The sequence below is a fragment of the Oryctolagus cuniculus genome, chromosome 14, assembly GCF_051225735.1.
Source record: "Oryctolagus cuniculus isolate XC-2025 breed Fujian yellow rabbit chromosome 14, ASM5122573v1, whole genome shotgun sequence".
Lineage (NCBI taxonomy): Eukaryota > Metazoa > Chordata > Mammalia > Lagomorpha > Leporidae > Oryctolagus > Oryctolagus cuniculus.
This window is the reverse complement of record NC_142880.1, coordinates 14,342,629-14,355,885: the sequence shown is the minus strand read 5'-3', so window position 1 is coordinate 14,355,885 and position 13,257 is coordinate 14,342,629. Positions and strand designations below refer to the sequence as shown.

The 13,257-nt window shown below is 36.3% G+C and overlaps 1 long non-coding RNA gene across 1 annotated transcript in view; it reads right to left on the bottom strand.

The window, feature by feature from the left end:
• Positions 1 to 1,378: 1,378 nt before the first annotated feature.
• The window catches only part of LOC149122243 (uncharacterized), a 203,305-nt gene continuing 191,426 nt past the window's right edge, over positions 1,379 to 13,257 (bottom strand). The window contains exons 2-4 of the long non-coding RNA XR_016220499.1: positions 8,838 to 8,943; positions 2,843 to 2,882; positions 1,379 to 1,916 (exon numbers count right to left, since the gene is read on the bottom strand). This is a non-coding gene — a long non-coding RNA (uncharacterized LOC149122243). The remainder of the gene's footprint in view (positions 1,917 to 2,842; positions 2,883 to 8,837; positions 8,944 to 13,257) is intronic.

The window sequence follows — 13,257 nt, the reverse complement described above, 5'->3', positions numbered from 1 at the left end:
AGATTAAGCAGCTTTCAAAGAAAGATTTTAGAAGCTACACATACTGTAGAAAGCCCCAAATCAAAAAGTCTGACCATTAAGTTTAGTAACATGTCTAATTTTTATCAACTTACTTCAGTCTTCAAATATTCCCTTCCACAAACTGCAGACTGTGTGAGCCTGTGCAAATGTGTATTGAATTATACCATTATATTCTTAAAGTAAAGATGTTTCTATTATTCAGGGAAGAAATGATCTTGGCTCAATCATAACAGATTCACAACCAGCTGACCCAGTAGTTTTGGTATTAATACAAGCTAACCAAGAGCTTTAGTGATGACTGGGTGATCATCTTGGTACAGAGGGTTAGGTTCCAGCTTGTGGGGTCTTTGTCCCTTGTCCGAATGCCTGAGGTTGGGTGCTGCCTCTGCTTATCATCTAGTTTCCTGAGAATGCACACACTGGGGGATGACTTGAAGCCCTGTTGCCCGTAGAAGACCCAATTGAATTCCTGTCTACTGGCTTTGGCCTGACCCAGACCCGCCTGTTAGGCATTTGTGGAGTGGGCCAGCAGGTGGAGGACCTCTTTTCCTATATCTATCTATCTATCTATCTATCTATCTATCATCTACCATCTATCATTTCAAATAGAAGAAATAAATAAACTTAAAAAAAAAAACAAATCTTACACAATGAAAAATTATAGTGTTTTGCTGGTGTAGTACCTTAAGTCTAAAATAATATGAAACCTTGGAGCAAAAAGAAAGACCCAAGAAACATTTATGTGTCTTTTTACAATAAATTAATTGCAGTTATGTAAAGCCAAGCGCACAAAAGCTATTTAAATTTGAAATAAAGACAATTTTCTAATTTGCAGCTAAATTTTTTTTTTTTTTTTTTTTTTTTTTTTTTTTTTTGACAGGCAGAGTGGACAGTGAGAGAGAGAGACAGAGAGAGAGAAAGGTCTTCCTTTTGCCGCTGGTTCACCCTCCAATGGCCGCCGCTGCAGCCGGCGCACCGCGCTGATCCTGGCAGGAGCCAGGAGCCAGGTGCTTTTCCTGGTCTCCCATGGGGTGCAGGGCCCAAGCACCTGGGCCATCCTCCACTGCACTCCCTGGCCATAGCAGAGAGCTGGCCTGGAAGAGGGGCAACCGGGACAGAATCCGGCGCCCCAACCGGGACTAGAACCCGGTGTGCCGGCGCCGCAAGGTGGAGGATTAGCCTATTGAGCCACGGCGCCGGCTTGCAGCTAAATTTTTTTAATTTCACTCTAGTTTCGTGAATCAAATTGATTTCTCTTTCAAGATTTGCCTGGATAAACTAGATCTACAAAGAAACTATTCAGCTGTTGTCAATAGTTTAGGCAAATGCAATGGATCTGAAAATAATTAGCATAAAATTTCTTGTAAAATATATAATTATTTTATTGTTTTCTTTATGCTTCACTGTCTCCCAATACTTCAACTTTTTTCAACTTGAGAAATTTAATGTTTCTCTTTCCCAACTAACATAACTTTTAATCCTGATTTCATTTTATTATTTCTTCCCAAAAAGTCAAGTTAAAATTCAACATCTACCTGAAAAAATGTGAAACCCAAGAACTTTAGAAAAACCATGCATTTTACTAATGCAGACAAATCAATTACCAAAACAATGATTTCTAAACAAAAAATAAAACAAAACAAAATGATTTTTCAAACAGAGATTGAAGCCAGGAAACAATTCATGCTTAGAACTGAAATATTAGTCACAGCACTGTGACCTGTCACCTTATGTGATAAAATACACAGGTCAGAATTGACAATACATACTCATGGCTGATCATGGCTGCCAGTTATTGATCAAAGGAAAAAAAAAAAAGTACTTTGCAGGAAAAACATTGCTCTGAATTACAAACATCCGTTCTCCCGAGACTCAGCAACTCTGGGTTTCTCGCTCTGGAACAGAAGCAAGAGGTGAGTGCAGCCAGTATTTAATATCAAGTGCATGTGGTGTTTAATCAATAGTCTTCCACTTTGTTCCTCGATGTGGAAAGCAGTGTCTATTCATTCAGCAAAGGTTAATGCCAAGGGTCAAGTGATTTCACACTCTCGGTAGGATCCACAACATTTCAGTAGTTCAGATGCCTTGGACAATGATGACTCCGTTGGACTGATTTATTGCCACTCCACGGCCCTGCGTAATACTAAAGTGCTCTCTTATGATAATATCTCAGAAAATAGCACTGATAAAAGAGGAGGCAATAATTACCTACATTTTGAGGTAATGTCTTCATTTCTAACATCCTATAAAGATGTAAGGTCCATTTAAAATGATCTGCTTCTTGTATTAGCAAGCCATTTAAACAAGATCTTATCAGCATTTTCTCTGTTATGAAATATGCCAAAGAAGAAATCCAGGAACCGTAGGATGTAAATGTAAATTATGAGGAATAGATGACCTAACATGTATTTTAGATAATCCTTTTTAATATTTACTTATTTCAATATTTGTAATATCAAACAAAAAGGAAAAAATTGCAGATGGGAGGAAAAATATGACTTACTGTAGTCATTTTTATCAAACAAGAGAGAGAGAGAGTTTGCAACTTGATTTCTTTCTCTCTGACCAATTGTAACACAAGCCAATCAGGATGAACAGACATGCTTCTATGTTCTTTCTAAATGTAGTTCACATTAAACAACCTGAGTGGAGGTCACTGTTTTAAACTAGAACATATTTGGCTATGTCAGAGGTCCAATCTTTAATGTGTTAACACCCGTGATTATTCAGCAATGCCTCACTCCAGATGTGTTTTATATAATGAAAGAAGTTCAAATGTCACCAGGAAAACAATGTGAGAAGAATTAATTGGAAAGCTTACCATACGAAAGTCATTTAGAATCCACTTCTCACTAACATATCTGTGGATGATAAATAAGCAATCAATTAGTAAAATATAATAAATTTGGTAAATTTATCTAAAAACATTCAAGCATTATAACTAGAAGGATGTCTGAAACTGTCTAGCGTATCTTGTTCCAGACAACGAGTCTGAAAAACATCCTAATACAAGTTTTCTGCCTCACACTCCCTCCTTCCCCAGTAGATACAGGATCCTTACTGAACTTAGTCCAAACTGCTGTTCAGAAAACAATGAACAATTCAGAAATCTTCAAACTTTTTTAAAAAAAACATTTAAACAGTTATTTAAAAGTTTATCTAAAAGGTTGTGGATGAGTTAAAAAAAATACTTTTTGTGTTTGTATAATTTTCAAGACAAAGTTTCAATTTCACTGACAGAATTTGCCTCAAAAATAAACAATGTGAGTACAATCCACAATTTTGATGTAAGCCATTTCATTGTAGCAAGAAATTATATGATATTAAGAGACCTAAAATTTAGCTTTCAGTCTTAGTTATCTTTAAAGGATGATGACTTTTTTGCAGCTCTCTCCCAATGGGAATGATTTTATAGGCCACATATTGCATGGCCTATAATAGAAAAAAGAGGAAACATAATAACAAAGCTTTGAAAATAAGAGAAGGGCCATTAAGCAAAGCAAACACATCAGCTTATTTTTTTTTTAACAAAAACAGCTTTAGCATCCTTAGCACTCTAAAGACAAAACCCTAAGAGAAGAAAAGAATGGATATTTCAAGAATTTTCCACAAGTGTTACAACAATAATTTTCCCATATATTTTCCTTCAGGCTAAAGATATTTACTGAGAAATGCAGTTCAGCTAATTCAGACATGGATAAAATATTGGCTTAAAATGAAAGTATATTCATGTCTAATTTTGCACTTCAAAAACTATGAAATAAATTACCAGCGCACTCATTTTGAACAACTAATAAAACATTTGTAGTTGAGATTATTTATACCTATATTGAACAGAATAAATTGCATTACATTATTTTGCCTATAGTTATAAGAAGGTATAAAATATCAGCAACTGTTCACATTGCACTATGACTGAGAGACATTTTTAAGAGTGTGTTTTTTATTTCAAATCCTGCCAAAATGGAAAAAAAACAATGTGTGTGGTCAAGGTCTTTCCCACTCTTCTGTTATGTGTGTGCAGCACAGAGGGACGTATCTGTGAATTTCTGTTAATGCAGCTCTTATCTTAGAAATTTCATCACTATTCAGAACTTAAAAAAATTAATGTTTCCTCTCAGCCCTGCATGCTCATCAGCTGTAATTCAAAACCCTTTAACGCTGATTTCAGTGCCTTCTATGGGAATTATCCTGAGTACAGAACTCTCAACAGAAGCCTCATGTAGGTCAGAACAAGCTTCCTGGACGGATTTCTTTTTTGGGGAGGATGGGGGCAATAATTGTTGTGGAACATTCTGTCACTCACTCCCATCTATATCTCTCCTTCAAATACCTAAGTAAGAAAAGGAAAAAGAATCATCTTTCCCCTTCATATTTTTCATGAACCCTTTATCCAAGTTTTCCAGCTATTACTGTAATAAAGTGCCAGATAGTCTGATGAAATGAATTTTCTAAGACAATAATCCTTAAAGGGCAACAACTCTAACAAAAATAATATTTTTTTACCTGTATGATGGAAGCAGATGTTCATTTTGTAAACTGTAGAAAATTAAAATAAGCAAAAAAATCTAAAAGACTGTTAATCTCATCATCTATTCACTCAAGTTTTATATATGTGCATACATGGAGACAGATAGAGCATGTAAACATATATTCACACACAATGAGTGCACAACGGGGTCAGAGTGATATGTTCCATGTTACAGCTTAAGATTTTACCCCCCAATTATGATCTTCTATTTGATATTAATGATGATATCAAATTTCATTTTATTGATCTACCATATTCATTTATTCATTTTCTTCCTCGTAAGCATTAAATAATTTCCTTTTTATTTTTCTGTAGAAGATATTGTGAAAAACATATTTCAACAAAATCTTTTAGGAAATACATACTAGAAAAAGAGTCAGAGGTGCAAAAAATACAAAAAGTCACAAAACTATAAAGGATAGAAGACTAAGCTCTTAAAATGTGGAAATCTCTGTTAACTTCATGGAACAAATATAGAATGGAAACATATTTGGCCATTTTAACCAAATAATTTCACAAACATTCTAATACATTCTGTAAGTGGGATTTATATTTTCTTCTATTTTTTGATAGTCAATAACTGATAAGCTCCCAATTACTTTTTTAAGGCATTATTGTGTAATAAGCAATACTGGATGCAATCTTTCTTAACCTTATGAGAGTTTTACAAGCTTTTAGGACTTGATATCGCATAACAAACATTTCCTTTTAGAATGCTCTAAACCCTTAATTTTGTTGGCATTTATAAGATATAGTTTGACCCTATCACAAAGGTCATCCATTATTCAACTGTACAATGTATAGTATTAAAACACAAATCATATTTTGATATTGTAATGTCACCTTGGATAGAGATTTAGAGATAAAAACCATTATTTTCAAACCTCAACATAATGAAATCAAAATAATGGTGTGTTTATTAGTACTGTTTCTTTTCAAAAGTGTTTTCCACTTTGGAAAATTAAATTAAATTTGAAATTAAAGAATTTAAGTACTTATAGATGAATTTTCCTTGTTCATCAACATTCCTTAATTCAAAATTCATTTTAAATATTTTTATTATGTATTTCATATATCTGATTAAATGTGTCCTTTGTTCCAAAGATAATCATTAAAATAATTACAAATCTAACATTATCAACTAACCTATCAATTGTTGATCATATATTTCCTATTCATCTTTCATGTGTTTACAGGTAAGCTTAAAAATAATTGTATTCAATTGATATTAAAACAGCAAAAACAGAAGAGTAGTTTTGGATTTTCCTTATGATTCAGAGAAATTTTAATTTTGAATTGTTAGAGTAAATAATTACTATATACCAAAAGGATTCAATGGTTAAGAATTAATTTTGAAATGCATTTTATTTTATATCCCAAAAATAATATTTATTCATGAGTTTTATTCACTTCTTTTAGATCAATAGTTATCTAAATTATCCAAATCTGGCTTAAAAAGTCATGAAATTGCCCTACTGAGAGAAAAACAAGATTATCATTCTTTCCTTTGATCTCTTATTACAAATTAGGGATGCTATCCACACTATTAGGTAAATCACAATCTTCTTGGGGTTTAGAAAGAATCATGAGTTTGTGGAGGTAGGACTTTTTAGTTAACTAAAATGTGTAAAATTTTCACAGCATAGTTTAACTTTAGTCTAAAAACTGCTATTCTCATATACAAGGGTACTCAAGAGCTTTGTGAAAATACATATTACAAAAGAAAAACTATGTATGGATTTGAACATTTTTGACCAAAATATATTCATCTTTTAATTCCATTTTCCATGAGTTTTATGAATTCCCCAAGTATATTCTAAGAAATATGACAAATTGTGATATTCCACCAAATATTTTTAAAAGCAGCTAAAATGTTTTTGAATATGCATTTTAAGCTTGCTATTCAGGTATTATATTCAAGAGGAAGACATAATTTTTGATAGATATATCTTTGTGTGCAAAGAAAATTCAAGGTATTGAAGTAAAGCAAAACACAAAAAATAACCAGAATATATGAATTCAGGAAAATATGTTTAAAGAACTTTTTTTGTTCTACTTAGATTTGGAAATGTGGATAATGATTTTATAACAATATAATTATAAATTCTCAGGAAAAAATGACAAGAAACATGCAAAGACCTATTTGAAGAATACTATGACAGGATATTTATTTGATTTTTGTTTTTAATTCACAAATAGTAATTCTGCATGTTTGTGAGATAGATGTTTTGATATATGTGTATAAATGTACATATACATTATTGAATAATTAAATCAAGATAATTCAAATATCCAGTACCCACCTACTCATAATCTTTTGTGCTGAGGACATTTAAAATCTCTCAGCGATTTTGACATGTACAATATATGATGATGGAGTAAGCATTGTGGCATAGCATATAAAGCGGCCACCTGCGATGCTGACATCCCATATGGGCACTGCTTCATGCCCCGGCTGCTCCATGTCTGATCCAGCTACCCGCTAATGATTGGAAAAGTAGTGGAATATGGCCCCAGGTCTAGGGCCCCTCCCACCCACAGTGGATGCCTGGATGAAGCTCCTGACTCCTGGCTTCTGCCTGGCCTGGTCCCAGCCATTTTAGCCATCTGGGGAGTGAACCAGCAGATGGAATATCTCTCTCTCGCACTGTCTCTCCCTCTCTCTTGCGCACGCGCCCTCTCTCTCTCTCTCTCTCTCTGAGTTTCAAATAAATAAATAAATAAATAAATAATTTTTTAAAGAAATTTCATGGAAAATGTATCATAAAAAGAGATGATCAACTATCATCAGCTATGCAGTAGAATAGATCAGTAAAACTTATTTTTCCTAACAGAAACCTTGTAGCCTTGACGAGTATCTCCCCTTTCTCCTTCGAAAACTTACAATTTATAATTACACAAATTAAGATAAGCAGATTATACAGCAGAAATAAACACCCAAATACTACTGAGTAACATAGCAAGCCTATTTCTAGTCAGACTACCCGGTCAACATTGGGTAGGTGGTTCTATCCACTGCAGAGACTCAGAACCCAACCTGAGGAAATTTCTCAGCACAGATTTCCATGATCCTCCTCCTAGAGAGGAAAATGACAAATCACACACTTCTCACAATCCAATCATCAACGCCACCCTCCATGCACCTAACCTGGACAGAACAGAGAACTCCAAAGGTTGGGTTACTGGCACTAATTCTACCACAAAACCAAACAGATTTAGTAGATGATGAAAATGGTTTATTAAAATAATGTAAATAAAAAGAGCACTACATAGCAAAAATGTAATAAGAAATTTCTCAATGTATTTGTATTTTGTTGAGTATTGACACATAATAGTCCCTTCTTAGATGTAGAATTAATAATAAGTTAATGAATCAGTTTGCTGATGAGCAGATAATCACAAACATTTTGCAATGAGAAAAAAACAATGGTACTATGAAAGTAGTACTGTTACTGAATGAAAAATTTTACATCTCAATGAAAAATACAAAAGACAAGGCTGGCACTGTGGTGCAGTGGGTTAATGGCCTGACCTGAAGTGCTGGCATCCCATATGGACACCGGTTCAAGATCCGGCTGCTCCACTTCCAATCCAGCTCTCTGCTGTGGCCTGGGAAAGCAGTAATAGATGGCTCAAGGCCTTGGGCCCCTGCACCCACGTGGGAGACCTGGAAGAAGCTCCTGGCTCCTGGCTTCAGATTGGCACAGCTCCAGCCATTGCAGCCAACTGGGGAGTGAACCATCAGATGGAGGACCTCTCTCTCTCTCTCTCTCTCTCTCTCTTTCTCTGCCTCTCCTTGCTCTGTGTAACTCTGACTTTCAAATAAATAAATAATATTTTTAAAAAAAGAAAAATACAAAAGTTGTATTTGCTCACACCCTCCATTACTTGTTGGCATTATGTGGATTAAGCTTGGTGAAATATTTTCCTAACTTTCTCCCCGGTTAAGATAAACACAGTTTTCCTCATGCCACCCACATTTTCTATACCATTCATGAATCTGCAGGAAAATGAAAAGATAGAAGTCTAATGTCATATTTAGACATATCCTAGCAATACCAACCTCAGTATAGACAGAGAAGCAGGGTATTAACCTGGCTGTAACACACCGCAGCATGCAGGAAGCACAGGAGCATTGGTCCCAAAACATTCTACACCACAGACAGATTTACACAGATGTAAATACATCAGCAATTACTGACAACTTTTCACATTGCCTTGGACCATTCAGACTGCTATAATAAAATACCCTAGGCCAGGTGAACAACAGAAATTTTTTACTCACAGTTCTGAAGGCTGGGAAGGTTCCAGGTCAAAGCGCCAGTAGATTCAGGGTCCAGTCAGGGCCTGCTGTGTACTTGGAAGATGGCACCTTCTTGCTGTGTGCTCACCTGGCAGAAAGGGACAAGGCAACACGCTCAAACCCTTTTATAAGAGCATTCATAAAAGTGTCCAAAGGCCCCACCCCTTAATAGTTACCACTTTTGGAATTAGGTTCCAGTGTGTGAATTTGGGGGCTGGAGGATGTTAACATTCAGGCCATGGCAAAAATGTGTGTGAAAACCCTGTTAAGCAAATATTTAATTAAAGGAAATTGATCCCAAGTGGTAGCCTTTAACCAAGTGCAGGCTTCAGATTCCGTAGGGATAGCATATTTTTTTCTTTACACTATATTCAAAGGCTTAATGCTCCACTATACAGAGTTAGAAAGAGAGAGAGAGAGAGAAAGAGAGAGAGAGAGAGAGAGAGAGAAGGGAGGGAGGGAGGGAGGGAGGGGGAAAATATCACTATATTCTTAGAATTGTATCTGTGCACTACATTGAATCTTGAATCTCTTCTCTGTATTAATATCACAATAACATGAGAATTGTGTTGTAACCATCATGCATTTGCTATGACTCTAAAAACCTAATGTATTAATAAATTCCCTAGAAATAAGAAATAAATGAATAATAAAAAATAAAGATTGTCCTAGGGAAACCTGAGGAAAATTTTCATAGTTTATATAATTTTTAAAAAATTAGAAATGCCAGCACAGCTTTTTGATGTCCTTGTATATATGCAGTCACACACTCATGCGTATCACCGACTTCATTGACATCTGACAATTAATATAGGCACTAATCTCACTAACTGTGATGGACACTGACAAACGCTACAATTTCTCCATGTGGTAAATGGGCCTCAGCACCTGCTCAAACAGGTCATCCTCATCTTAGAGTGATTCCTCACTCAGGCGTCTGGTTTTCCTCTCTGTATTAACTAAAAGAGAACAAAGCATGTACCACTCTCATATCTACATATAGCTCTGATGATACTTATTCTACAAAAATTCTTTTGTTAATCACCTCTTAACTAAAAACCAGTTGACCAAACAGTGTGTTATCCTTAAATGTTTTAGGAACAAGACATTAGCTTAGGGACTGCGAGCAATGTCCATCTTTTTAAATGCTTCTGAGACTCCTGTTAAGGTTCTGTGCGCTTAGGGTATCTTGGCAGGTCAGCTTAAATCTCACTCTGTGTACTTCATAAGGTTCTTTCCAACTCTGAAATTCCACAGTGATATGTTAAACCCTGCAAAGATAGTTATTCTGAGTCTTAGGCAACTGCAAGCAAGTATTATATAAAAAAGAAAGTGAAAGATAGAATGCTGCAAAAACAATACAGTATTTAATACTGGGGGAGGGAGACTGCTGAACTTCACGAAAGATGAAGATATATACGAAAATTTTTTCTGTGACCATGCTAAAACTATCAGCTTAAAACCATATATAGGTTTCGGCCAGGTTCAAATTCAGTAATGAAGCTCTTATTGGTTCTGTGGAACATGACCTAAAATCTTAGTAAACACTGAACAAACTGTGAGGAGCTCTTAAACTCTGAATGTATGTACCTAGACATCTCAATTTAACAACCAGACATACATTAAACAGCATTAATAGCCAGGCACTTAATGGATCAATTCCCACTGTTTGTGTAATGTGGAAATAAAAAATCCTTATTAAATGACAAGCTTTCCCTGGGTTGTGCTAATTAATTATACACTGCATCTGACTGCTAATTTAGTGGGAAAATGCAGCCCCGAACCACAGTTTTGGCTTGAACTTTGCCTTGCTATCACCCAGTTCAGCACGGAGTACGGCTGCAGCCCGCCTCTGAGCGACACCAGTGTTAAATTAGAGCACAAAGCCATCAATTTAATAAGTGCTGTAGCAGGTAATTTGAATAAGGACATATTAGTATTCTACCAGTGCACAACTAAAAGCAGCTGACCTTTCAGACCAGGAAGATCCTTGAACACTTCCAGCTGAATCAGAGAACACAGTAATAATCTGACAGTGTTAAGGGTGCCCAGAGACGCGTTTATGACCTGGAGCCATTACTATACATCAGGCTCTCTATAGGACTACACGAACAGTTTATGTACCTCTGCCTCTCATTTTGCTCTTGTTCTCTGCCATGAAAAATATATATATATAGGAAAAAGGCTTTGTGAAAATTACATCTTCAATGGTATGTTTGAACTCCTTATGTTATTACAAGCTGTTGTACAAAGAGCACAAAACTGATCAATCCACCTGTAAATTGGATTTGAGAATCCACATAAGAAATCATCCATTACCTGAATGATAAGGTAAATTTAACACTAACTTGGATGTTTTGGCACAAAAGCTGCTGTGAGACAATTAAGAAAGCGAGCACATTATGGTGGATAAGTGCTTAAATACAGGAGTGAGCACAGAACTGGGTTTGAATTCCAGCTCTGCCACATGCTCAACCTTGAACCTGCAGGAACTGGACTCATTGAATTCAGTTCAACAGGTATTTATGGAGTTCCTTTCTGCCCAATGCAGTAATCCCTAAGGTTATAAAGATGAAAAAGATTTGATCCCTGTTTTCAAGGAAATCAAAATCTAGCAATGGTGACAGAAACATACACTATTAATCACAATACAGGATGAGAAGTGCTTTCAAGCACAGAAAACAGTGATCAATTCTGCCTGGGTCTGTCCGGGAAAGGTTCTCAGATGTGGTAATGGCTGAGCTGGGCTTTGGGAGAGATGGAATGGCATCTCATGAAAGTGTTAATCAAATGGAGAACTACTGTGTTGAAAGAGGAAGATACACTGGGTTAGGGGATAAATACATCCCATGTATTCAGGTGGAGAGTTTGTGAAGGTATAACTACACAACTCTGTGCTTGAAAATATTCTCTCTGTTATTAGAAATGGAATATACCCATGGGTCCAAGAACAAAATGTCTTGATGACTAAAAGTTGACCCTAGATTAGAAAGTATATGCTAAAATGCTTATTTTCCTGGTCTCACAAGAATGAGGAGGACCAAATGGATAGAAATGTGCTACTAAGCCTTGCGATGACAATCGCTACTCTGATTATGGGTCCTCCACCAGGCTGACTGCCATGTCACCCTCTCTGCTACTTAGGAAGCACATTGAAGAGCTGGAGTAGCACTTAATTTCTGAATCCACTTAATTTTTTTTAATTTGTCAATGTTGAGACACATTACCTACTGTTACTTGCACAATACACTCAACACTGCATAATCAGCCCTGATACATATAGTGGGCTCTGGTGCTGCCTCACTGATGGCTTAGAGTAGCATCAGTCCTAAGTAGTTGTTGCCTACACCTACAGAATATTGAATATTCTGAGTAACACCTACATTAGCCACTGTCCCAGTGGGAAACAGACACCAGACTCAAATGAGAACAGTTGAGGAGAGGAATTGTGTAGAAAGTGCAAGAAGGAGTAAGAGAGGCAAATGATATACAGTGCAGTGAGACTAAAGCCATCCCTAAGACTGCTGAGGCCAGAGAAGAACCAAAGGAGAGGGACAGGGTCAGTGCTTCAGTGAGCTGGCAAGACAAAACCTGGTGAATAAACTCTCTGTCCTGGTCACCTGTGTCCCTCGCAGGTTGTGCCAAACCAGGAGCCAGAGGGCAAGGGAATCCATGGATGTAGAAAAAAACTGAGTTGTGGCTAAGGGGCACAAAATGGACAGAAGAGTGGAGAGTGGCTCTGGAGGGAGGAAGGCACCACTTCTACCTCCTGACTTGTACACAGACTGACCGACTTATGCCCAGATAATGAAAGTTACAATGAAGAACTTCTTCCCAAATACAAATAGATCTGCTGGGTTTATGTTCCAGGAATCTCACAGCTAATCTTGCCTTTGCCTACAAATCGCCCATTGTCAACATCTTTCTGAAAATCCAAGTTGCTTATTGAACATACTATCACTCCAGGCTACTTTATAAATGATAGCTAAAGCTAAAGACAGTTCCATCCCAATAGCTCTAGATAAATTCATCTATGCTCTGTTTATTTAACTTTTGGAAACTGCCTTCTTTGTAATACAAAAGTGAACCAAGGGAAATATCAGTTACGAGGGTCTTTTTGAAGCTTATAAAATCATGTAGCAGTCACCTATTGCAGCCAATAAAAGTAAAATGAGAAGTAATAAGAGGTTGGACCAGGATAGTCACATGAAACAGTGATGAAGAATGGATGGCTCAAAACATAGGACATCATGACAATAGGAGGATGTGGTAGGAAACCTAAGTGACAGGTTTCAATTGCTGAGAGACTGCACAAAAATTCAATTAACCAAGATCAAGATTAATGGAAGATGTATAGGCTTTATGAACCTCATGAGCAGACTCATAGAATGGCAGATGTCCT